Raw genomic sequence first — 26,934 nt, forward strand, 5'->3', positions numbered from 1 at the left:
TATATTTTGGATACCAATTCTTTACCAGATATATCATTTGCAAATATCTTCTCCCATTCTGTAGGTTGCCTCTTAGTTTGTTGGTTGTTTCCCTCACTATGCAGAAGCTTTTTTATGAAATCACATTTTCAATCTGAAAACTTACTCAAGCTCCTGAATCTTGAGTGCCCTTAAGAAGATACCTCTTTATAACTGTTAGCAACAATGCTAACATTGCTAACATTAATGTCTTATATACACAGGAATAAGTAATACTTTTTAAAATAAATAAATTACTGTATAAAATATTTAATGTTATAGAACTATCCTCAATTGCCTCCCAGAGACCTAGACCCAGTCAATGTTTTCCCAAATTAGAAATGGTTGGGACCTGAGAGGTAAACCCTCTAACTCTCTTATTTTACAGTTGAGAAAATGGAGATGAGAGAAAATAGGCTTTCTTCTCTTTTCTGGCTCATGTCAAATGCTTATTGCCCAGTGCCCTCCAAGTTCACAAATCATTGACAACACAGCAGAACTGTGAAGAAAACTGCTGAGCCATGGACATGAATTCAGAACACTCAAGCTTGAACCCACTTCTATGTGAGTGACTATGGGTGGGCCATTAACCTCTCTCTCAGGGCCCATTTCCATTCCTGCAGGTAGAAAACAGGGTAATGCTGGCTGTTTCTGCTGCTCAAGGTTATTGGGAAGATGGGATGAAATGAAATGCGAAGGTGCTTTGTGAAGCCTGGGTGCCATGTAAGCAGAGTGAGTGGTTTGGATGTGGACTTCAGAGCAACATTTTACAAGTTAGTTCTACTAATCCCTGAGAGGTACTAGAAGTGAAAAGTGTTACATTAGTGGTACAAAAGGGGAGAGTGATATGAGGGGACAGATACCACATGGCCAGAGGGTCTAAGAAAACTTTCTGAAGGAAAAACAGTGCATTTACACATTTGTCTACTCTCCTTACCTTCTGTGCCCCCAACCATTCTTAACACATTCAAGAAAGAGGAACTGAGAACGAGGGCTCAAGCTTTGCTTAGAAAAACAGGTGATAAATCATAAGGCAATTGACTTGTAGCAAGGAATGGGAAACACATGGCAGGTCATTCTAATTATTCAATATGTTGCACGGCGTTGGGGTGTTGTTTCCAATGTTTTACGTTTGACTTGTCCCAGGCCACTCTCTCACCATAGCAACTCAAGTTTACCGGAAAGTGGAAAAGTCTGCAGTTGAGAGAGTTAAAGGAGTTTGATACAGTTCAGCTAACCACAATTAATTTTTAAAAAGAAGAAGCAGCCGCCGAATATTTCCCTCTCTGCAAACATCCTTTGGGAGATATTCTCTCCCTTTCTCCTTCTTATATGCCTCATTCTCTCTCTCCTCTGCTTCCCCTCCCTCTCTCCCCACCTCTCTGAGAATGCCTTTTCTGTGTTTCTGTTTCTCACCAACTGAAAAGTGAGAGAAAGAGCAAGAAAATTAAGTCCGTATATGTTCTCCACAAATATCTGGTTCTATAAACACCATGAGGACTTAATGGCTGTGTTCTTCGTTATACCCCAATGGAAGCTCTATAAAGTTTTTTGAATGAATGGGTTACTGAGGCTCCTCCCTCCTTTTGCTATAGACTGTGGATTTAAATATGATATCCCTATTTCAGAAAGGCAGTGGGAGATAGTACAGAAGATCATAAAACTACTGGCAATCAATGATACACTTTCTAAATAAAGGCATTACTGTGTAAAATATCAAACTATCTGCAACTGCCTCTCAGGGACCCAGCTTCAGTCAATATTTTCCTATAGTGAAACCATTTAGCAGAGAATATTAGAAATGGCTGGGACTTAAGACGTCAACTTTCTTTCTGACTCTCTGACATCACAGTTAAGAAAACTGAGAAGAGAGAACATTGGCTTTCTTCTCTTTTCTGATTCTTTTCTGAGACTCTGAAGGCCAGGGGTCTGGTTCAACCTTGCTCCTTCTGTTCTGCATTGGCTTTGAGTTAATCATATCTCCTCTCTGTGCTTTATTTTCTTCCCCTAAAAACAAGGACTTCAAGCAAGAAAATTTTTAAAGTCTCTCCATAGTTCTAACCTTCTAACCTGCAGAGAAATAACCATCCCTTTGTGGATGAATAGGCTAGGCCCACAATATTTGTCTTTTCTGACTACAGATATGGGCCACACTAGAAGAGAAGGCAAAAAGTATCCTGTCTGTCCATCTGTACCTCTTACTCATGTTCATACTAACTAGGCCAGGAAGGTGAAACTGAAAACAAAGCCAACTCTGAATAATTTGAGGACCAGATCACAGCCTGATTGTCCCCATCTGGGCTGGTTGCCCCAACTCAATTCCTGTCACATTTAAATGACATTCTGCTCAGTTAGCTCTTACAGGCAAAATTTTGATCTCTCAGAGACAAGAGATTCAAGAGGTCCCCCATTCCTTTTTCCACCTCCATGAAGGGTGTTGCCTAAACTACCCCTGAGAAATGATTAGATTCTGTGCTTAACCATCATCAAGGAACATTTCATAAATTTCTCCAGGCATTCCACCATCTTTGGGCCAGGCACGACTTCATACCATCTTCAGAAATTGAAGTTTAACAGGAATTCTCCATGAAACACATCAGGAAGCTGCTCAGGTGAGAAAGCCTGGGCTATACCCACAGTGCTCTGAAATCTCCCTGGTTTGCAGACATCTTAGGCTTTGGGCTCTGCTCTTGGGGCACGGCATCTTCTCAGATGGAGCAGTGGGACATGAACTTGACAATTTGGTTGATTTCAAGCCCCTTCTTTGGCATCTCTTCCACTGCCATGAGTAGCTGAGCTATTTGAGAAGTCAGGGTAGCCAGGTCACAGGTGCCCACAATGGGCATCAACCTAGATTCATGCCCTCTTGGGGTACTGATTGGGTGGAGAGGACTTTTCCTATATCTGACCTAAGTCCATGAGCTCCAAATTTTGGAGTGATTGCTTTAGACTAGCCAAGTTAATGTTTAAAGAGCTCATAAATAAATAAATAGGTACTCTCCAGAGGAAAACTGCCAAAAGCCACTCAGACCTTCCTGCTTTCTAAAAGCCCTTTCAAAGTGGGCATCAGCTGGCAGGTCATTAAGGAAAGTGAAATGTGCTCATTCTGCAAAGCTCCCCTTTCCCTCAATGCTCCTTTGTACCTACAGGCTTCAACATACTCCATTTGACATTCTCAATTCCTTTGATAAGAAGTTCTTAGAGGTTTATGGAAACTCAGATCTCCCTATTTTGGAAGCAGGTCTATTGAAATCCTAGTAATTAGTTGAACAACCTTGAACAAGTGGCTTCACTTCACTGTGTCTCAGTTTTCTTGTTTGAAAGTGATTTCTTACCTGTAGGACCTCGTTAATAATGCATGACTCTGCCAGAGGCAATGGGGTCATGTGGAAAGAAAGTAGCTTTGGAATCACACGGGACTGGGTTGGGATTCTGACCCCCCACTCAGTGCTCACTTTGGGTCAGTTGCTTCACTTCTCTATGGCTCCCTTCCCACATTAATACGGGAATAAATGAAATAATGTGTGCAACTCATCTATATAAACTGAAGGTAAAAAAGATATCTTGCTTTATGGGTTTTTTGGCAAGTTGTTCAAGCCTAGCATCTCTCTCTCACACAGTTATTTTGTCCACGAGTTTTCCAGAAACTCCCAAGTTTCACTCAATCCAAAGTGCTCTGTCCTCAACCAAATGGCCCATCTCTTTCCCAGGGTATTGCTCTGAAAAGTCTGTGCTTGTCCCTAGACCCAGGATGGATTTCTCAATAGCATTACCTAGGGAACACCACACAGACACCAATGCTATAGATCTTCAGTCACACTCCATCCTCAGCTGTTGCTCTCCTTTTGGTGATCCTTAGGCAGGAGTACGAGGTACAAGGGGCACATACCATATAAAAAACAGTCCTTGCCCACAAGCCTGAGCCTTTGTCTTGAGTTTGGGTGACTGGTCTTGAGTTTGGGCCCTTCCTTTCCAAGAAATCCCTGGGATTAGATCTTTTCCCAAAGTGATCCACTTTCTTTATATCCTTGCCCCGTCTCCCTGTATTCCTTCTCCCTACTGGGCCAATTCATATATCAAGAGGTAAGACAGCATTTGCAAAGCCATTTTTCAAAAACTGCAGTCAACTATATGCTAACTAATTTGGATATAAATTTTTAAAAATAAAAAATTAAATTAAAAAAATCAAAAAAAAATTTAAATAAATAAAAGTAAGAAGTAATTATAAAGGAAAAAAACTGTAGTCACATCCTTATCTCATTATAATACATGCTTACGTAAGTGCCTTATATTTGTATAACTGGGAGTGTGTTCCCTGAGCTTCCAAGTTCTGCTCTGCTCCTCCCCTAGCTAAACAAAGGAGGAGCTGAAATAGTTTTAAGTACCCCCTTAATGGGCCACCCAATGTGGTCCCTTCCTTATCAATAACCTTAATATATTTGTGCAAATATAACACACCTGATAGCACCTGACACCAAGTAGGAGTTGAAAAAATGATAGTGCATCAATTCCAATAAGAACCACACTGAAAGCAAATGTCCCCTTGCCTGTAGGGAGAGTGACTCATTGTAGAAGTCTTGCAGATCTCATTACTTCTTCACCAGCTGTAACATCCTATTTATTTATTCCCTACTAAACCAGAGGTAGGCAAACATTTTCTGTAAAGGGCAAGAAAATATTTTAGGCTTTACACGCCACTTATAACTTTGTCCTATCTTCTTTTTGCTTTTTTTAAATAATGCTTTAAAAAGGTAAAAAACATTCTTAGCTCTGGGCTGTTAAACAGGGTTGCTGCAAGTTGGGTTTGACCCAGGTGCTATAGTTTGCCTACTGCTTGTCTAAACCAATGACTACATAAATCTAAACATTAATCAGCCTCACCTGGGAATTGGGGTGTGGGACTCTGTTTTTGAAAACAGATTCCTGGGTCCTAACCCAAACCCACTCTGTCAGAATCTTTGAGGTAAATTCTTAAGCTCTCTGGTGATTATGATGGAACCAGTCTGGAAAACCTTCTCTGACACACATTTGTTCCTCTCTACCCTCTGTTCCTTCTCCATTCTCCATGGATGTTTCTTTTACCTGCTCTAATGTTATTGTTGAGCAACATCCATCACGCTCTATCCTCCATCTCTCCTATTCCTATCTGCTCATAAATTAATCATGTGCACCTTACTGTTTTAACAATCCTTTCTAATAATACTTCACAATGTTATTTATAGCCCTTTCTCTAAGAAACTTGCTGGCAGGACAGTGTTCCTCCAAAGTGCTGCCTTCACCCCAACTTGGCTGATGCCATAATTCCTCCCCAACCCAATCTTTTCAGCTAAGCGTGGACCAGCTTCTGCCCCAGCCATGGCCACCTTTGGGCTGAATGGTAAAGCAGTTATCAGATCTCTAAACCAGCCTTAAACTTTGCTTTAGGAGGATGAATATCTAGTTCTTCAGAAGTTTTCCATGATTACACTTCTCGGTTTCTGGTTCCTTGGGTTCATGGTGCGTAACAGGCAACTTAACTACAAGAGCCAAAGTTCAACCTGTGGAATCCTAGAAAAGGGTTTGTGCACAGCATTAGCAAAAGCAAAGCCAAAAATAAAGGCAACCAGGAATGAAAGCCAAATTTGGGGGGTGTGGGGTGGTTATGAAGTCAGCACAGGATTTTGAAACAATTGGCAATCAGTACTAGATACAAACTGGATCAAAATGATTCTGAGATCACCTGGGTACAACCCATAATCTTAGTATAGGTGCAAGTGGGTTGGGGATTTTTGTGGAACTACTGCTGTCAGTATTAGAATTTTTCACTGGAACATAATATACCAGTCAACTCAATAGTCTTTATTCCCAGAACTTTGTCAACAGAAAGAAGCCTTCATCAAAAGAGTCCAAAAGCCAATTCTATCTTAACCTATTCTTGACTCAGACAGAATGGGAAAGAAGCCAAGGGTAAAATATTGGGTGGGGGTTTGTGGAAGACAGCATGGACAGCGGGCACATATAAAATAGCCAAGCACATTTGAGAGAAGATATGCATCTCTGAATAAAATAATCTAGAACATAAGGACTGGGCTATTGACCTGGGTCTCCCAGGATCTTCCAGAAGACTTAACTAGAAGTTAAACAATCTCCCTTTACCTCTTTTGTGTATAATAATTTCAGTGTGGGGGCACCTGGATGGCTCAGTCAGTTAAGCGTCCAACTTGAGCTCAGGTCATGGTCTCGCAGTTCCTGAGTTCGAGCCCCATGTCAGGCTCTGTGCTAACAACAGCTCAGAGCCTGGAGTCCCCTTCAGATTCTGTATCTCCCTCTGTCTTTCCCCCTCCCCTGCTCATGCTCTGTCTCTCTGTCTCTCAAAAATAAATAAATGTTAAAAACAATTTTTAATAAAAAAAGAATGTCAGTGTGTTGGGAGTTGTGATATAATCTGTTTTTTACTTGAGTTAGAGGGTATTAAAGAAGAGGTAAAGAGGTGGGGGGTATTGGGGAAAATGAGTGGAAAGTTTCAGAAGAAATATAAAGTTTTTAAAGCACTGAACAAATGCAAAACAACAACACTCCCAGAAGATAACATAGGAAAATATCTAGGGAGCTTGGATTTAGAATTTTAGATACAGCATCAAAGGCATAATCAATGAAAAAATAATTGATAAGTTGAACATCATTACAATTAAAAACTTCTCCTTATGAAAGACACTGTCAAGAGAATGGGAAAACAAGACACAGACTAGGAAAAAATCTTTGCAAAAGACATGTCTGATAAACGGCTGTTATCCAAAATATAAAATTAACTCTTAAAATTTAACAGTAAGAAAATGAACAACCTGATTTAAAAATGGGCAAAAGACCTGAACAGACACCTAATCAAGGAAGGTATGCAAATGGAAAATAAGTATAGCATCAGGGAACCAAAATTTACAACGAGACACCACTACATATCCATTAAAATGACCAAAATCCAAAATACAGACAATACCCAATGCTGGGAAGGATGTGGAACAACAGGAACTCTCACTCATTGCTGGTGAGAATGCAAAATGGTACAGCTGCTTTGGAAGATAGTTTGGCAATTTCTTCTTTTTTTTCTTTCAGTTATACTGAGATATAATTGGCTTATACAACACTGTATAAGATTAGATGTACAGCATAACATGACTTACATATATTGTAAAATGATTGCCACAATAAAGGTAGTTAACATTAATCATCACATACAGATACATCCTTATGATGAGAATCTACTCTCTTAGCAACTTTCAAATACACGATATAGCAATGTTAACTATAATTTTATGCTGTGTATTATATTCCCAGTATTTGCTTATCTTATAACTGGATGTTTGTATATTTTTCCAACTTCATCCAATTTTCCCACTCCCACCCCTGGCAGTTTCTTACAAAACTAAACATACTCTTAATATACCTATGGTCCAGCAATTATGCTTTTTGGTACTTACCTAAAGGAGTTGAAAACTTATGTCCACACAAAACATGCACACTGATATTTATAGACAATTTATTCATAATTGCCAAAACTTGGAAGCAATTGAAATGTCGTTTAGTAGGTGAGTGGGTAAATAAACCACGGTACCTCCAAACAAAGGAATATTATTCAGCACTAAAAAGAAATGAAGCATAAAGCCATGAAAACACACGAAGGAAACAAATTCATATTACTAAGCAAAAAGGCTAATCTGAAAAGGCTACATATTATGATTCCAACTATCTGGCATTCTGGAAAAAGGCAAAACTACGGGGACAATAAAGAGATCAGTGGTTTCTAGGGGGTAGGAGAGTATGAGGGAGGGAAGGAGGGATGAAATCATTCAAAGGATTTTTAAGGTAATGAAACTATTCTGTATGGTAGTATGATGGTGAATCCACATCATTTGTCAAAATTCATAGAATGTACAACACCAAGAATAAACCCTAATGTAAACTATGGATTTTGGATGATAATGATGTGTCAGTATAAGCTCATTGATTGTAACACATGCACAACTCTGGTGCAAGATATTGATAATAGTGGAGGCTGGGTGCAGGTGGGAGCAAGGGGTATATAGGGAAATCTCTGTACATTCTTTTCAATTGTGCTGTGAACCTCACACAGCTCTGAAAAATAAAGTCTGTTTACAGGGCATAGACAAGCTTACAATAACACTGAAGTAAAACTGGATTGGATTTTTTTGAATTCAGAATGAGTTGAGGTCCCAAAACAATGATAGATTCAGGCTGGATAACCTAAAACACCAGCTAAAGCCATGCCATAATAGATACTCTGTAACTATTTGTAGACTGAATGAATAACTTATCCTGAACCTCACTTATGTCACCCTTATCTGGACCTAAGGTATGGTTGGCAACCATCATTCATCATTCAAGATGAGACACTGAGGAAACTGAGGCCCAGGCTCATTTTCAGGCTTCCATTGTTCAACAACTTGTCCAGAGCCACTCAACTCAAACTATGCACACATCTGACAAGGACTAAAACCTTGAGTGATCTTTACTCCTTCTATTTCTGTCATTCCCCACATCAAACCCATTAGCAAATGTTGTCAACTCCATCTTCCAAAAGATCCAGAATCCAATCATTTCTCTCATGTCAGCCACTGCCACCCTGATCCCAGCCACCACCATTCCTACCTCAACTATTGTAATGGCCCCTATGGCCTCACAACTTCCACCCTTGCCACTCAGTCTACTCTCCACACAAGAGCTCTCCATCTTGCCCAGAATAGAAGCCAACATGTATACTTATTTACTCTGGATGTAGGATCCTATTTGGGCCAGGCTCTGGTTTCCTCTCTGACCCCATATGCCTCTCCAGAATCTACTCCAGCCCTCCAGCCTCCTTGCTATCCCACACACACGTACACTAGACAACTTTCTCCTCAGGACCTTACTGTTCCCTATACCTGGAACACTCCTCCCCCAGAGATCCCTGACATTGCACAGACCTCTGCTCTAATGTCTCATACTAAGGGCCTAGAATAGGGCATGTCACATAGTAAGTTTTTGATAAACATTAGAAGGAAGGAAGAGAGGGAGAGAGAAAGGGAAGGAGGAGGGAAGGAATGAATGAACAAACAAAGGAATGAAAGACCTACCATTTGCTCACCACTCTACAAGGCTATGAATAATATAAAAGAAAAATAAAGCACTCTCCTTTTCCCTAAGAATCTCACAGTCTTGTGAGAAATGACAAAATATACTAAAACAAACTGAGTGAATAATAGAAGCAATTCGCTGTGCTGAATAGAATCAAAAGCTAAATATATTTGAACACAGACAAGTGTTATGGGAACCAGAAAAGAAAGAGAACTACATGGAAACTAGATATAGCTGTAAAGACCCAGCTGTGTGTATTTCTCTGGTCCTACAGAGCATGTCCCTCCATAAAGAGTCAAGACACACTATATCATGTTCTCTGAATTGGCTCTGCGGAAATTTGCCCAAATCTTTCTGAAACGCACATTACCCATAGTTTCAGGGGTGTCCAATGACCTAAAAATCCCTGAGCTCCTTATTTTCATTATTGCCATTTCTTCCATTGACCTATAAATCCAATCTCCCCAGTTTCCCTTCCCCCAACCCTCTCTCTTTCTAGAGCAGGGAGAGGAAGGGCACAAAGTCACTCTTGTGTTTCTTTGACTCCATTACTGATATTTTACTTGTCTTTTTGAACTGTCTCTCCCACTCAATCTCAACAACCCTTCTTTACTCATCTATTCACTTAGTTTTAATCTTTTCTTTATCTCCAGCAGTGTTCACTCCATCTTATTTTCCCTTCCTTACTTCTGGATTTTCCTACACAGAGTCTTGTATTTATAGCTCACCTCATTGCCCCATTTTTAATAACTGGGAAGCGTCCCCGCCAAAAGCTCTTTGTTACAGGAAAAAAAAAAAAAAGGTACATTCCATCATCTGCCTGCATCATCCACACAAGGTGAAGGAAGCACCTACTAAATCATTCTTCCACATTCTCACGTGGCCAAACGAATAGAGGTGGCCAGCTCAACACTATCTGCTGTCTTGCTCTCTGCCCCACTGCATTTCCTGTTCTCCAAGCCCTCCTACTCATCAGCCTATAAACTGAAGTGAGATTTTTAATTTGGTGCTACTTTTCTGGGGAAAAGGTGACTGGAGATGCCTAATGGAATGGCACATGTGAAGGGAATGTTCTCCTGACACCCAAACATTGTATGGACCTGGAGCTGGAGTTACATGCAGCAGGCAGACAATGCATCTCACCCATACTCAAACTGAATGGAGGGGGATCTACCTCCTCAGGAGGGGATCGACCATTTCTGCCCCCATGAGTCAGTGATGGGGAGGTCTCACATCTGTCCTCAACAAACTAAATGTGCCAATGGGTGCCACTAGTACAGAAGGAGTCAGAAAAGAAGGCATCAATCAATCCACCATATAGGACAGAAGATAAAGGGTAAAATTCAAGCTGATTAAATTAGGAAAAGTCAAAACACATGAAACCCCCATAGCTTTAGCTTGTCTATGAGGCTCTCTTTGGGAAAAGTAATGCACTTGTTGGAGAAGCAGCTGGTTTTCATTACAGCCAAAGGAGTTTAAAAATAAATACATCCCCCCGTCTTATGCCCACCCCCAATTCACTACACATTCAATTCTAACAGAATGGACACCCAGACTTAAAAGTCAAACTGTTTGAAACCCATACCATGGAGAATTGTTGCTGTCCTTATTGCTCAGATGGTTTATTCCTTTGGAGGTCACTAACCAAAACAATGACAGCTTTCATGTCAAATTCCAGGAAATAAAAGATAGACAATTATGAGAGATTTTTTTTCCCCAAATACAAACAAACGAATTAGTGCTGAGGGGCTGAAGGGAAGCGGAACAAATAAGACCAGAGGACTTCCACCAGCTTGCCTACCCCACCGCACAGCCCTTGGGAGTATTCTCCAATCTGAGTTCAGGAGTAGTCTGGGTTTGGGGACAGACTTGTAACAAAAGAAGCAGGCCCACCCAGGAGATATGGGAGCCTGCCATTAGCATTATATACTGGCACAGGGCCAAGAACTGTCTCCCTCCCCCCAACTATGGAAAAGAAGGGAAATGGCCAATCCACCATTGCCGACAAGTCTCCCCACAGCCAAGAATGGTTTTTGTGCAGGAATAATGCCTGGCACTGTGCCTCCAGAACCTTAGACTGGTAACTACATTTTTAAATCATTAATTTTTCAAAACTGCTCACCATTACCATATTAGATCATCTCAATCAGAGCATTGCCTGATATGTTCAATGCACAGTAAATATTTGTCATTAGAATTAATTAAGCTGAAGAGGCCCTGGGCCAGGATCATTATGCCACCAGTCTTTTAGCTTCCTACAGAGAAAAAGTTTTTTCTTAAATCACAGTCTTTACCCCCACTGTCAACCAAACACTGAATAAGTCATATATAAGTTGTTAGATGGCTATGCCAAAAAGCAGATGATTCAGGGCAAAAGACCCAACCACCCAAACATGGAGGTGGGGTTTGAAACAGCATCTTCTGAAAGGTGACACATTTCCAGTAGCCTCTTGTACAGGTGTGACTGCTGACAACCTGAGGTGTTCAAAGACTCCCCTAGAGCAAAAATCAACAATTAGATTAGCCATAAAGTCTCTTTAGGTGGTTTTCATTAAGAAAATCTTATAGTTAGATTTAAAAATTTTTAATTTCATTACTCGTCCCCACCCTGAACTAAATGCTTTCTTCAACCTCTGCCTTATATAATCTTACCATTTTCTTGTGACTTTCCGCCCCATGCCTTATCCCAGGTCATTCAGCAAATCCCAATTTCCACATACAAATAGGACAAAGGAGGCCAGCTAACCCGGGTGGCCCCAGCAATTCATGGGGTGGAATGATGCCATTGCCTACCTGCCATGTAGGTAGTGTACTGTGTTGGGGTCAGTGGAGGAGCCAGAGCAGGAGTCAGTACTAAGACAGCAGATCACTGGACCCCTTGTTAGAAAATGAACTTGGACAGCATGGTTACCTGAAGTCTTTCCATGTTATGTATAAACCAAGACAAGTTTCCTTGGGATTTGTTGGAGCTACCACTAGTTGGGTACCTGGAGTTATGTTCAGCTTGGCTTCTTTGTCTTTCATTTGGGACTCTCACCCTTTTCACAATGAGCTTCATCATGGACCATTCCCAGCCGTCTGATAATCATAATTGGCCTGGCCTACTTGCCACATGTGCTTGTCAAGGGGCTAAAGTTATGCTGCTTCATTAGAGATGTAATTCTGCAGTCTCTCTAACATACTTGATGTATGTGGTCTCCTTACAGTTGTTCTGCCTTAGCTAAATGCATAGAAGATACTTGTGGGCAAATGAGATGTTATCTCATCTACAAAGTTTCCACTTACACATAACTTTTAGGTGCATATCTGTTGTCTAGGGTAGTAGTTTCCATTCTGGGCCCCTGAAATCCTAAATTGCATGAAAATATCTCAGAAGACCAAGAAGGCCAAGCTGGTAGGGCTGGGCCCTCCACTTATTATTCAATACGATTCTTTCTGGTTTTATATATTTTGTCTATTTTATTTCTATAACATATATTTTATAATATATAACATAAATATTGTAAATGATAATATATACATCTGTATATATAATCAGAAGATTTTATGTAGAAAAATCCATCGCTGAATAAAAAGCTTGAAAAGCATGATTTAAGCAAAATAAAATCTCCTTTATCAGTGACTACAGTTTCTAAAGCTCTATCAGCCTTTTTTGATGTGAATAGCCAAACACATAGGAGATTCTCTGATTGAAGCAGGCCAAAGACTCCCACTTAGGATCATACCCCCCACTCCTTATTCAATTCTCATTCTCTCTCTCTCTCTCTTTTCTTTTTCCTTGGAGAATAGTTTTGAAATTATTGAACTAGATGATCTGTGTGACTCCTCCATTCATTGATCAAAAGATTCCTATATTCCAATAAATTTAGGTGGAATGGATGAAAAGAATGATGGTTTTGTGTCTGGAGATCTAGAGTCTAAAAGATTCTTGATTATATTTCAAACCATCACCCAAGAAAGGAATATTTAGGCAAGCGAGATATTAGGATACCTTAAAATCAGATTTAATTGCATAATTGCATAGATGAGCTCTAAGTTGGGTTTTCTGACTTTCTGGTTTTGTTTTCCTTGTGGCCACCCAGCTCCTCAGAGGTCAAGCAAGATCTTTCAGTTTAGGATTGCAACATGCCAGGTATTGTAGCAGAGGAGTAATGATGATGAAAATAGACCACCACAGTTATCTTTAAGCTCTTCCTTCACCAGTTTGTCATTCCAAACTCTGTTACTTTCAATACCCAAGGAAAATCACTTGTCCCCAACCAAGAAGAAATTTTATCAGCAGCTTTAGCATTGTTATTCAACATTTGAACCTTTTCTCTTGACACTATGTCACCACCATCTACACTTTTAAGACATAAAAATAAAGATTATCCAGGGGCACCTGGGTGGCTGACTGTTAAGCTTGATTTCAGCTCAGGTCATGATCACATGGTTCATGAGTTCTAGCCCTGGGTCCGGCTCTGCACTGACAGTGCAGAGCATACTTGGGATTCTCTCTCTCCCCCCCCTCTCACGCTCTCTCCCACAATAAATAACCTTTTTTAAAAAATGAAGATGGTTCCATGCCATGGTCATTTACAATGACAACACTATTCTCCCACCCTGCCAAAAAAAAAAAAAAAAGCGCTTTTAATAAATACTTCACATCGTTCCCTCCCCCACTAAGGATTATGTAAAGCATTTCCACTTGTCTTGATAAATATTGAAATATTTGGGCTTTGTTTTGCATGTGTGTGTGTGTGTGTGTGTTTTCATTTAAGTAATGGGCACATTGCAAGTAAGTAGAGCTCTTCATTGAAGACATTTTCTTCCTTTTTTCTTTATTGTCTGGCTCATTTTATTCATTTCTTAAATAGAGGAAGGTTGGTGCACCTGGATGGCTCAGTCGGTTGAGCGTCCGACTTTGGCTCAGATCATGATCTCGTGATTCCTGAGTTTGAGCCCTGCATCTGGCTCTGTGCTGACAGCTCAGAGCCTGGAGCCTGCTTCAGATTCTGTGTCTTCCTCTCTCTCTGCCCCTCCCCTGCTTGCACTCTGTCTCTCTCCCCCTCTTAAAAATAAATAAACATAGAAAAATAAAAATAAAAAATAGAGGAAGGTACATGGAATATATCCAAGGAGTTTCCAATTTGCCAAAGCTCAAGATACAAAATCAGTAGGCATAGAACTGTTCTAAATGAAACAGACTGGGTAAAAGGGGCTTCCAAGAGCACTATTTGAGGACCTCACCCAATGTCAATGTTCTTTAAGGATTCCTTCAATTATAGAACTCTATGATCCAACTCAGGATTTAAAAACTGGGTAAGAGGGGCGCCTGGGTGGCTCAGTCAGTTGAGCATCTGACTTCAGCTCAGGTCAGGATCTTGTGGTTCACGAGTTCAAGCCCCAGGTCAGGCTCTGTGCTGACAGCTAAGAGCCTGGAGCCTGCTTTGGATTCTGTGTCTCCTTCTCTCTGCCCCTCCCTGATTCATGTTCTCTGTCTCTCACTCTCTCTCTCAAAAATAATCATTAAAAAAAATGGGGGGATGGGAGCACCTAGGTGGCTCAGTGGTTGAGTGTCCGACTTCAGCTCAGGTCATGATCTCACGGTCCGTGGGTTCGAGCCCCACATCGGGCTCTGTGCTGACAGCTCGGAGCCTGGAGCCTGCTTCAGATTCTGTGTCTCCCTCTTTCTCTGCCCCTCCCCTGATCAAGTTCTGTCTCTGTCTCAAAAATAAATAAACATTAAAAAAAAATTTTAATGGGTAAGAAAAAGAAGTGTTCAAAGAATCAAACAAGGAATCAAAAAGCCATACTCATCACTTTAACTCATTTGTTAAAGCAACCATGCAATTTATTTTTTCTCCCCATATATCAGTATTCTGTATCTGCAAAATGGAGAAAGTGAGGATCCAAATGGCTAATGATGTTGGCAAAATGTGTTCCTTTCTCTTAATGGTTTTGTTACACCTCTCACAAAGTTACCACCCCCACCCCTAATACCAAAACATATGGGCAGAGTTAGACACACCATAAGAGGAGGGTAAAGCAGACGTCAGTAGAGGCAGGGTGAGTTGGGGTCAAAAGACAGGATGGGACAGGAAGCAGAAATCACAGAATTTGATAGGCAGGAGTAATGGGATGGCTCCAACTGGTTTTCCCAAGCCTCATCTGTGCCAATTTGATTGGACACAGTTAAAAAGGGGGAAAGAAAATGCAAAAAAAAAAAAAACCCAAACAAACAAAAAGATAAAGATAAAGAACAGCTTTTCCAAATGGGTGGGCAAGTATCTGGTCCCCTGGCAGGGGAGGAGGACAACAGCCCAAAGGCATGTTTTCTAACCAGCTGAACCCCCTCTCCTCCTGTGGCAGCTCCTTCCCACGGAGCTCAGTTGTGCTTTCTTCACCTTGAACCCATTTGAGGAATTTTTTTTGAGGGGGGGTTGGCAAATTATTACATAAAAAGAACCAAAGAAGAGAAAAAAAATAAAGTCATCTCTTTAGCATAAAAAATTATCCCTTTAATTTAGCCAGACAAAGAATTTTCAAACTCTATCCAGCCATAAAATCAATTCTCATGCCACCCACATTTCACATGCCTCCCCAATTCTTATTACAGCTATTCCACTCCCTTAGCTTATCTCACCCACCCTCCCTCTCCCTTTCCTCCACCCCTGCATTCACCATCCCCCAGCCTGAAACCCAGGCATCCATCTGAAGCAAATGTGAGGACCCAACAAACACTGCCTCTCACACATATTCACATGTGTATATACTCACAAATACAGCTACCTCTATCCCTCACTAAGTCTTTAACATCAAACAAAGATATCAGCCATGATACTTAGCTTGCCCCCCATCCTTCTCCAGTGAAAATACTCAACACACAGCTCCCATTTAGAGGGTAGCTGCAGCAGATAGTTATTGTGCCTGGTAAAGAACCAAATTAGAGCTAATTAGACCCAAAGTAGGTAATCAAAGAGCTATGACAAATGACCCTGAGTGTGTAGGTAAAAGGTAAACTGCACATATTCATTTATCTCTTACAAATCCTCTAAAGGGTTTAGGTGACATCCGTTTCATTCTCTCTTAACCCTGGAATGAACTATGAGTCTGCATATAATGCTCCATTCACATACACTTCTATAGTCTCCTTTATCCTCCTGCCTAAGCCTTTTTCTCTGGAAGAGCAAGTGCCAGAAGATAAGCTTCTGAAACAAGTCAGATTCTGAAAGCAGCATTCCCACCAGCCCTGGAGAGCTTTCACACAGATCAGTGTCCTGGAATGGGCCTGTTCAGTCTACAGAAGGAAGTGTGATAATGAAGGAATGTGGCTTTGAGTCACTGTCCCCCAGGGAAGGGGAGAGAGGAAGAGAAAGGAGGAAAAGCAGAGTTAAAGGTCATGAAGAATTACTAGTTAATAATGCCATCTGCCTGTGACATTGAAGTTACAAAGTTACACATGGTAATAGGGCTTTAAACTCTGGGCACTGTGTAACCTACCAAGTCTTGGGCTGAAACTTAAATTATAGTTCTGGTCTTCAAGTGACCAGAAAATTCTCCCATAATGCCAATACCCTAGTGATTCAACAACCATAGCCTCCCCAAATTCTACTCCTCCAGTTGGATTCACCTTGAGAGTGTGATCTGTTAAAATGGAAAGGAAGGGGTTACCCTTCCTCTCTTAATCCCTATCAGGCAAGTTTGATTCCATAAAGTCCTGGAAGTAAGAGTCTTAACTCTGACCTCTGGAGAAATTTGGGACACTCAAGAAATTATTTCCTTGCATTTGGAACAGCCATAGTTTCTGCTGGTGAAAAGTCCACTGGGTTTTCTTAAGACCTCCATGGTCATGCAGACTTCAGCAAGGTGCCTAGACCTAATGAAGAAATAACATGAACAGGAAGAATATTTGGTGGGCAGCAGAAAGACATGGATAATAAACTATGTGTTGGCTTCATTCTAACATACCACATCTTTAGCCATCCACATGAAAACTTTTTCTGGAGAGCTCATAAGATGTAACTCCTTAGGGAAAGAGTTATACACCTCTTTTTCCTTCTTCTTTCATTCTCCAGTGTCAGGACTAGGAAGTAACAAACAAAGTCAGGGAGCAAGAAAGAGAAGGAAGCAAAGCAAAAGTTCTGTACTGACCCCTTCCTGTATCATCCCAGTACTCTAACAAATCACAAGCTGGCCCTTTCAAACAAGATGAACTTTCCCAGCCCATATTATGGCTAGAGCCAAATTTTCTCATTATAATAAATCAGGACAAATGTCATTGGAATTTCAAAGAGGCTCAAAACTCACATCTCCATGCAGATTCCTCAACCATCCCCTCTGATTCTAGTAGGTAAATCCATAGACAGATAGGTTCCAAGAAAACCCAAATTAGATAATCAGGGAGAAGGAAGAAAAAAAGAGAAGGAAGGAAAGAAAGAAAGAAAGAAAGAAAGAAAGAAAGAAAGAAAGAAAGAAGAGGAAGGAAGGAAGGAAGGAAGGGAGGAAGGAAGGAAAGAAGGAAGGAGAGAGGGAGGAGAAAGGGAGAACAGAAGGAGGGGAGGAAGAAGAAAAAATAAGGAAAGGAGAAAAAGGGTAAAAGAGAGGAGGGAGGGAGGGAGAAAAGGAGGGAAGAAAGGGGGGAAAAGGAAGAAACAATGGCTCTTAGTTTTTTAACTTGGGTCTAACCAATGAGAGTATGATTTGTGCCACTTATCAAAGGAGAAAAAAGCTGAAAAAATCAGAGAGACTACATGGTCCTGTACCTCTTGCTTACCTCTGATGAGCTCACTATAAGACAAGAAGAGGTTGTTGGCAGAAATCCCTCAGAGGAAGAAGGAATCCTATTTATCGTTAAGCCATTGCATCCCTTTTCAAAAACTCAAAGAAAAATGATATCTGATTTTCAGGGAAGGAATTGGGAGAGACCAATCAAGAATTCAACAGATGATGCCTCCAAGTATGACCAAGAAAGCTCCTTAGTTCCTCAGGCCTCAGAATTACTGTGAAGCCAGAGGAGAACAGCCTTGGAGAGCAAATGCCTTTGAGAACCAGACCTGGAAGGCTAAAGAACATGGTAGATACTTGTTTTGTGGGGCCACTCAGAATCCAAACACTCCCAAACTAGGGGAAGAAATGCTGAGTTAGGTGGAAGATAGGCCTCCTTTTTATGGTAGCCAAAGGGAATTCCCCCTTCCCTGGCAGCTAGAGAAAGGGTATGTGATCTAAGTGTAGGCAATCAGAAGCTTCCACACAGAAGTTAACTCTGAGTTAAAAGCCAAGAATCAGTTAGAGATTACTGGGAGGCCATTCTCATGATGGCAAGTTTCTAGGGGCAGTAGTGTCCAAAAGTATGACATCAGAAGCAGCCACCTAAGCCCATTGCTCCCATAGGAGTTGGCAGAGTCTTGCCTTTCTTGATATGTGCCCCAAACTGGTTCACTAGTCTTCCCAAAGATTTCAAGAGCTACCATATTACTTAGCCATAAAGAAGGATGAGATATTGTCATTGGCAACAACATGGGTGGACCTAGAGGGTGCTATGCTAAGTGAAATAAGTCAGAAAGGGAAAGACAAATACTATATGATTTCACTTATATGTGGAATCTAAAAAAACAAAACAAAACAAATGAATGAACAAACAAACAAAAAGCAGAATCAGACCTATAAATACAGAGAACAAGCTGGTGGTCACCAGCTTGTACAAGGGAGGGGTGTGTGAAGATGGACCAAATGGGTGATAAAGGGGAGTGGGAGATAGAGACTTTCAGTTATGGAATGAATAAGTCATAGGAATTAAAGACACAGCATTAGGAATATAGTCAATGGTGACAGATGGTAGCTATACTTGTAGTGAGCACAACATAACCCATAGACTTGAATCACTATGTTGGACACCTGAAACTAATGTCACATCATGTGTCATATACTCAAACTAAAAAAAAAAAATAGCTACCAAGTATACTTAAAATAAATTTATTTTATGCCTAAGTTAATCAAATTGACTTCTTTTATTTACAACCAAGAACCCTCACTAATACTGAATTATAACAGAAAATGTATCAGAAACTACTCCCTTATTGGTTTTGAGGTACCCATCTAACCCCTGAAGTGTCAAGTGTCCTTTTCTCTGGTGATGTACACCATCTCCTCTCTGGGGCAGTGAGCAGGTAACTGAGAAAACTGTTACGTTTGTATTGGTCTCACACATAACGTGGGACTCTGCTCCTAACACACAACATTCTGCCCTCTGGTAGAGGACATGCTGCCACTCAGCCCACGCTCACTGCATACTCATGGGTAATCTTGTTTCATGTAGTGTTCTCCTTTCTTACTCCCTTTATTCCAATGCTGTTTCCAACAAATATATACTTGGGAGATGTAAGTGTTCTATAACCCACAGGGAAGTATCTGAGAAAGGGAGTAGGTCTCAAAGACTTCCTACCAGTTTCCACCATGGTCATCTGGCCAAGACCTCTCCACTCCAATCCATTTTCTGTGCCCCATGCATAAATCTGTTGCTTCTGCCCTCAAAGCCCTGTTCAAGAGAGAAATTTCACTCTGCCAATAGAATTTTCTCTTTTTCTCTAAAGTCCTGTTCAAGATCTCCCTCCTCCATGGGATATGGCTCCAGAAATCAACAGCTGTTGATTCTCTCAATGCATAGTTCTCTGAATGCATCATGGTGCATTCTTACTCTCCTTCACCAGGAATTCCTAACATGCTCTCCATGGCCCCATACCCAAAAATCTCCACTTATCCTGATTAGTTTCTACTTCTTTAAAATTTAGCTCAGGTACCACCAACTCCAAGAAGTATTTGCTGACCCCTGCAGTGTCTATTAGAGGCTTTTCTTCACTCTCCAAATACCCCATGCATACTTCCATTATTGCACTTTTACTGCATGTGTTGTACCCTATTTATGTGTGTCTCCCCAGGCAGATCATGAGCTCTTTGGCAGCTGGCACTTTGTCTTACTTATCTCCTTATACCAATACTTGCTATAGTACTTGGCACATAGTAAGTGTTCAATAAATGTTTGTTGAACAAGTGAGTGAGTGAGTGAGTGAGTGAGAGAGTGAGTGAATACTGGGATCCAGACCCAGATCTGAACTTACTCTGCCCCTGATGGCTCATCTGTCAAAAGAGGAAATGGAGAATGTTCACAAAGTTCACTTCTAGCCCTAAGCTCTTGGGAGCCATTTAAGTTGTCCCTCATGAATCCCATGGAACAACAGTAATAGTCATAGCTAATATTTACTGCATAGGTCAGCAAGGCAGCCACCCTTCCCAGCACTACATAGGGTTATCTCATTCAAACCTAGCCAATGCTTCTTGGCATGTTTGGGGGGGGGGGGCTGTACAGTAATGAAGTGCCCAGCATTGTAGGTGACTAAGTGAGGTCTGGATGCACATATGGATCAAGTTGAAAAGGAGACAGCCAAGTAAAGGGAAAAGACTGGGGCCAAACAACTGGATGTGGTTTTCCCGCCAGAAGAGACTTAGACAATAAGCCAGGAGAGAAATGGGAAGGGAGGTCACAGTTGTTGAATGCTCCCCTGTGAATCCTCATGAAACCCCATGAGTAAGGCATTGTTACTCTCCACTGAGAGGAAAACTAAGGCCCAGAGAAGTGAAAGAATACATCAGGGTCCTGTAAAACACAAGCAGACTCCAAAACCCAAGTCTGTTTGATTGCCAAGCCAGGCTCATTCTCTGTCCCAGGATGGTAAAGGTCTGACTGTAGGGAATGGTCCCCAGAGCAAACCCTCAAAGCTCTGTTCTAGAGTTTCCTTCCAGAATATTCTCCTAAAGGAAGCAATTAAAATCACACAACCAGTCACGGCACAGCTGGCAGTTTCCAAGGAGACTTCTAATGTTATCTAGGCTAAAGTACCAAGGTAGATTATCATGCAAAGAAAAAAACTTACATTTAGAATCTAAGAATGTGGATGCCAAGTTCCCATGAACTCTTTGTTGGCTGGTGATGTGGGGACTTTGATACTGTAAAGCATTAAACAAATATTAGATACTGTCATTATGGATGCCCTGAGAATCTTGGCCTTAATGTACAATCAGATACAATTGGAGCCTGGATGCTGGTCCCTTCAAACACACAAAGAGCCTTCAAAAAGGGCAGCACATCTCAGCTAAGCCTGACACAACCTCTCCAAGACTTCCTACTCTGTTTATTTGTCCTAAGCATCTGTTTGGTTAGAGAAACACAGCAAAAACCAGGAGATTGACATCCCTCTGCCTGCAAACCTCCCCTTTAGTTGGACAGATGGGCCAGAGAGCAGGGCTCACAGGAGTGGGGATGCTAAACAAGACACAGATGGCCAGCTGACCCAGGCAGGCAGCTCCACGTGCCGGGGGTTGAGCAATGTCATAGACAGCTCCTTCAACACCCCCTCACCATCACTGTGCTGACCCCTCTGGCAAAGAGCTGATGGCTGGGATGGGCATGACAGCTGGGAAATAAACCACTTCCAATCCCCCCCACCCTCCCCTTCTCACACTGGCTAGATTCAGCACTGTTGTCATCAGAAGTGCCTGGAGCCTAGACTACAGTCAGCCAATAGGAACCCTGCATGTGTTTGGGGGGCCGTGACACTGCCATCTATCATGTGGAGTAAGAGGGCTTAGGCTAGGTAGTTCAGATGTGCTCTGGCCTCCTGTACCTGGCCTGGATGGGCCTGAAATGAGGTGCCTTGCTCTCACTCACTTCAACACCCTGGGAAGTTTGGATTCCTCACTTGGAATACCTTCCACTCTGCACTCTCCACCCCCAACACAGACGCAGACACAATCTCAGAACAGTACTCTTGCCAAGACAACTTGTTCTCTGGGAAGCCTCTCTGACTCCCTGGGGCAGAGTTAAATATTCTCATTTCTATTCTCCTGTTGCACCCTATATGGACCTGTACTGAAAAGCTGAATGGTGGGGTAATTAAGAGATAGACCTTAAGGGAAGACTGCCTGGGTTCAAGTCCAGCTATGTCACTGACAACATGGAGTTGTTGCAGGGATTACTGAGTTAGTAGGGGTGAAGGGCAAAGGCAAAGTACCTGTATGTGTATCTATACTATGTACATCTATATCCAAATACACTATATCAATAGTGTATATATATACTACATGGTATACTATACAATATGTATGGATATATACACGCACATAATAGCATGTATGTTATTAGTACTATATAATGCATCAATACGTATACAATATACTATTTATATTTTTCCAGATAAATAATAGCATCATCTGTTTATCTGTCTGAATCCTTCACTAGACTGTGCTCTCTTTAAGAGCAGGGATCATGACTTCTCTTTTACCCATCCCTTAAGCCAGGGTTTGGAACAGAGTAGGTACTCAAAACCAACTGATGAATGAATAAAAAAAAAAATACTCTGTCACCCATCCCAACATACATACTATCAGCTGAGGCAGAAAAGTCCAACTCACCACCCACCCCTCCAGCATCTTTTTAATTTCCCAGCAGAGTCTCAAGTGGAACGTTCCAGTGGAGGCCTGGCTTTAATTTTAAGAGATAAAGAGAGCCAAGTGCTGGAGAAATGCGTTATCCCAGTTTTCAAGCCCTTCTTTCCTTAATCCCCCAAGACTCCCACTCCTGCCTGCCCTCCTCAACCCCTCCCAGGCTACACCCTGTGCTGTCCTGTCCTCCACCCCTAGGCAGCCTTCCTTTCTCACACAGTCTGTGACACCACTGCCCGCCCCCAGGGATACGGAGGAAACCAGCTACCTCAGAGGCTAGGCAGGCTGGTACCATTCCCGCAGCCATCATCCATAGCCTTCAACACCAACCATCTCTGCTGGAAGCAGCCCAAATGCCTCCAACACTGAGAGTGACATCCAAACCAGAGTCTCCCGTGGCCTGCGAAGCTAGAAAGACCACACACAGCAAGATGTGCACACCCCCACCCTGGAGCCTCACTCCCCACCCAGGCCTCACACAGACACCCACCTCACACACTGTGCTACACACAAAAGCCCCTCCCGGGGGTATCCTGCAGCCTCCACCCCTGGATGAAAACAACACTATTGAATACACAGCTCACTTAACACTGTCACTTCCTGAGTCTTCAGAACCTTCTGTCCATCTGACATCATGATCAAATGCCTTGTGGTAGAACAGAAAAGGGAGCAGAACCTTAAGCAAAACTATCACCTTCTTCTGTTGCATAACCTCATAGAAAGGCATGAAACTTAAATGGACACTGAATGTCACATCCTACCCATGTTAGGCATGTGCTAGGAGTGAAAAAGACACTAGTGTCCCTTGTTTTTTCGGTAAGAAGAATGAGGCTCACGATACCAGTAATTTGACAGTGTACTCGGTGAAGCTTCTGTGGTCTCTCCTCCCACCCTTGGGTTCTGCCAGAAAAGCTCCACCTTGGTTTGTTTTATATACGAACTTCTAAGTGAACTTTTAGTTTGAAGACAGAATGTTATAGCAAAAAAACTCACGTTTCTGCAATTCCCATATCTCTGCTTCTGTTGCATATCCAAATGTAGGGGTTCAACCTGGATGAAGTGTTAGCCACACCTCTTCCCCTCCTCTTCAGTCTTCTCTGTGCACACACACACACACACACACACACACACACAAATGCCACCCCTCCCAAGCCAATGCTTATTTGTTTTTGGCTAAGAAAGAACTACTTGTAGATACCAGGCTTAAATGGCAAAGAAGGTCAGGGTGGCCATGAATCTTTGCTCTGGGACCAATACTTCCTCTGGGAAGCATGCTTATATTTCCAGCATCAGGCTCCTAACTCAGCTGCAATGCAGCCTTCTGCAGCCTCCTCCCACCCTGAGGTCACTTCTTTTTTTGAATTTCTGCAAGCCTAGAGCTCCAGGTTGGGAAATGAGGTTGGAGGGTAGAACAGATGCAATCTTGAGGATATTGTTGGGAAATAGAAGAATCTGTGAAGTAAACACTCCACTGTTCTCAAGTTTGTGTTCCCACAAAGGCTCAGTACTAGGGAGGAGGATGCATCTGACTTTCTGTAAGTTGTCATCAGATACCACTGCATGCATGACCCAGCATTTGTACTAGGAGGGGATAAAAAAAGAAAGACTTCTGTCTACAAGGACCCAACCATCTCACTAGAGGCATAAGACCATGTCTGCACTTAGGAAGGCAAACATCACCCCAAAGCTGTGTGTAATCAATGCCAAGGGGAAGAAGGAACTCAAGAGGATAGGCAGAGAACTCAGGAAGTCTCCATAGAGAGATGGGACCCCATTAGGGTCTTAAGCACTCTGGTCAGGGAAAAGGGTGGATGGAAAGCTTTTCAGAGGATAAAGAGTAACCTAGGGAACACCAGAGTGGAAATGAGCAGGAAGCGCTTAGTGGATGCTGAGTAGAACAGCAGAGCTACATTTGGAGTAAGCTGAGAAGAAACGCCAGCGTCAAGAGTGGCTACTGTGTGATTATTTATGTCAGGCATCTGGCTGATTGATTTATATAAATAATGTCTCGCTATTCCTAATCATCCTGGGAGGTAAGTAGTGTGGTCCCAGTTTTCTAAAGAAGGAGGGTGAGCTCAGAGAACTTAAGTCACTTGCCCAAGGCCCCATCCCCTCCTCCTTCCCTCAAACAAAGCCTGAGCTTTCTCTTGAATCAACATGTTATTTGGGCCCAATCTTCATAGTTTCTACAACAGCTAGAGGAATGTCTTCTCCTACTTGATATGGAAAGCTTATGAGGTTTGATGCTAAAGTTCATCTTAATTGTTTCCCCACGGCACCTATCACCTTTAACAAAGCTAGTGATTTCTTCATTCATTCTGTGAACTGAAACTGAATTAAGTAAATGGCCTTGAGCTGCAAGGAGGAGATGGTAACCAATCATATAAGAGGCGCTCTGCAGGGCCTTCCTTTAACTAACCTGAATGCTAACTGACAGGGTAGTTAGGTAGTTCACTATGTGAAGAAGAGCCCCTCCCCTGGCTCAGAGAGGTTAAATAACTGATATTAAATCACACAGCTAGGATGGAGCTCTGACACAAACCTGAGATTTTGTGTGGTTATACTTTGCTTAAGGCCTATGTGCCTGAGTTGCCAAAGTGGAGTGAGGGGTGGAGGGGGAGGTACTGTCCAGAGAGAGAAGCCACTCTCAGTTCATTCCCCTTCAGAGAAGCTACTGGCCATACTCTGCCTCCGTGGGGCAACCTTCCCAAAACATCTGTGCTCCAAGGGCTTAGGCACCACAGACAGCCAGGGAAAATGTGACCCTTCCTGGAAAAAGCCTCATCCCCTGCAGTTCAGAGGAGCTCTTGAGACACCTCAAGTATCCACAGTACCCACCCACCTTGGCATTTCCCTCACCCACAGCGACATGCTAAAAAAATGGCCAGGGATGGAAGTACAGCTTCAGACCTTGGGCAGACAGTCGGTAAGCATAGGAAAAGCTGAAGTTGCTGGCAGGCACTAAGCCACATGGGCCTTGGCCATGTTTCCTTCAGCTGATCAAACCCCAGACCTGGGTGTGGGGGCCTGGGGAGGCACAGGAAGGACAGGAACACATGGCAGGTATTTTCCTGAAATTCCTGGGAAGCACTGGAAACAGGGAAATTTAGTCTGTTTTTCTCCCCAGTTCTGGCTACAGGGCTTGTGATGTGGCAGCCCAGTCATATGACCCTCCAAGGCAGCCTTGGCAGGACTGGGAGGCAAGGGCAGGAGGTGAGGGACTAAAGGGACCCTCAGAGATCAAACTTCCTCTGCCCTCAGCTCACCACCTCCTCATCTGCAACCACAAACTCAGGGTTGAGCTAAAGGCCAAGGAACTGTGTAAAATTTGTCATTCAGACCAACGTACTCTTTAGAACACAAGGAGGCATCATTAATAATTATGCTGGGACAACAGATGTAAATTGGAACAGGTGCAAACTGGGGCATTTGTTCCCCTGGTTATACGGCTCAGGGCAAAGTCCATGCAGGCCCAGCCACTGGGACTTTGCCTTTTAAGGCAAACCACTTCATTTCAGTTACAGAGAACTTCTCCCAAAGATTATTCTAGAGCCCTTAAGGGTTTCATCTCCTTCTTGTCTCTCGTGTAAGGCTCTGTAGTCAGTGAAAGCAGGTGGGAAGGAATGAAAGACACTGACTATAAACTAAAAAATAGATGGTGGCAATGGTCCCATTACTGACAACTTGGTTACACTGGAGCCATTACTCAGAATCCCCTTCCCTACATGGTTCTGAGTTAGAGTTGGTCAAAGGTAGAAATTGCAATAATTTAGTTTAGAGGCAGACGTGGAGCAGAGGCCACCACTCATCAGGGTTGTCTCAGAGGTGTCCTGGGATCCCAGCTCCTCCTCTACTCGTCATCAGTTGTTTCCCTGAATGCTGGCCCTGCCATCACCAGATGCTTGGCTTCCAATGGACTTTCCCACCAGCTCCAGATTCATGGGGCCTTTAGGCAACTCAGCTTCTCAATTGATTGAGAACACCCCCCCACTCTGCCCAGCACCTCCCACATCATATGAAGACTCATTCCTTTAAGAAATCTCTTCTCCCAGCAAACCAAGACACAGACTCTTAACTACAGAGAACAAATTGATGGTTATTGAAGGGGAGGTGGGCGGGGGGGGGGGTGTGGGGTGGGGAATGGGTTAAATGGGTAATGGGGATTAAGGAGGGCACTTGTGATGAGCACAGTGTATGATATGTTTGTGATGAATCACTAAATTCTACACCTGAAACTAATACTACACTGTTTATTAGCTGACTGAAATTGTTTTAAAAATTGGAGAAAAAAGAAAAAGAAATCTCTTCTCTCCTAACTTATAGTGGATCTGC

General features: G+C 42.4%; 1 long non-coding RNA gene across 1 annotated transcript in view; it reads left to right on the forward strand.

Moving 5' to 3' along the window:
• The first annotated feature begins 324 nt into the window (after positions 1 to 324).
• The window catches only part of LOC128311896 (uncharacterized), a 62,967-nt gene continuing 36,357 nt past the window's right edge, over positions 325 to 26,934 (forward strand). Inside the window, exon 1 of the long non-coding RNA XR_008290555.1 lies at positions 325 to 582. This is a non-coding gene — a long non-coding RNA (uncharacterized LOC128311896). The remainder of the gene's footprint in view (positions 583 to 26,934) is intronic.

The sequence above is a fragment of the Acinonyx jubatus genome, chromosome D1 (assembly GCF_027475565.1).
Source record: "Acinonyx jubatus isolate Ajub_Pintada_27869175 chromosome D1, VMU_Ajub_asm_v1.0, whole genome shotgun sequence".
NCBI classification, from domain to species: domain Eukaryota; kingdom Metazoa; phylum Chordata; class Mammalia; order Carnivora; family Felidae; genus Acinonyx; species Acinonyx jubatus.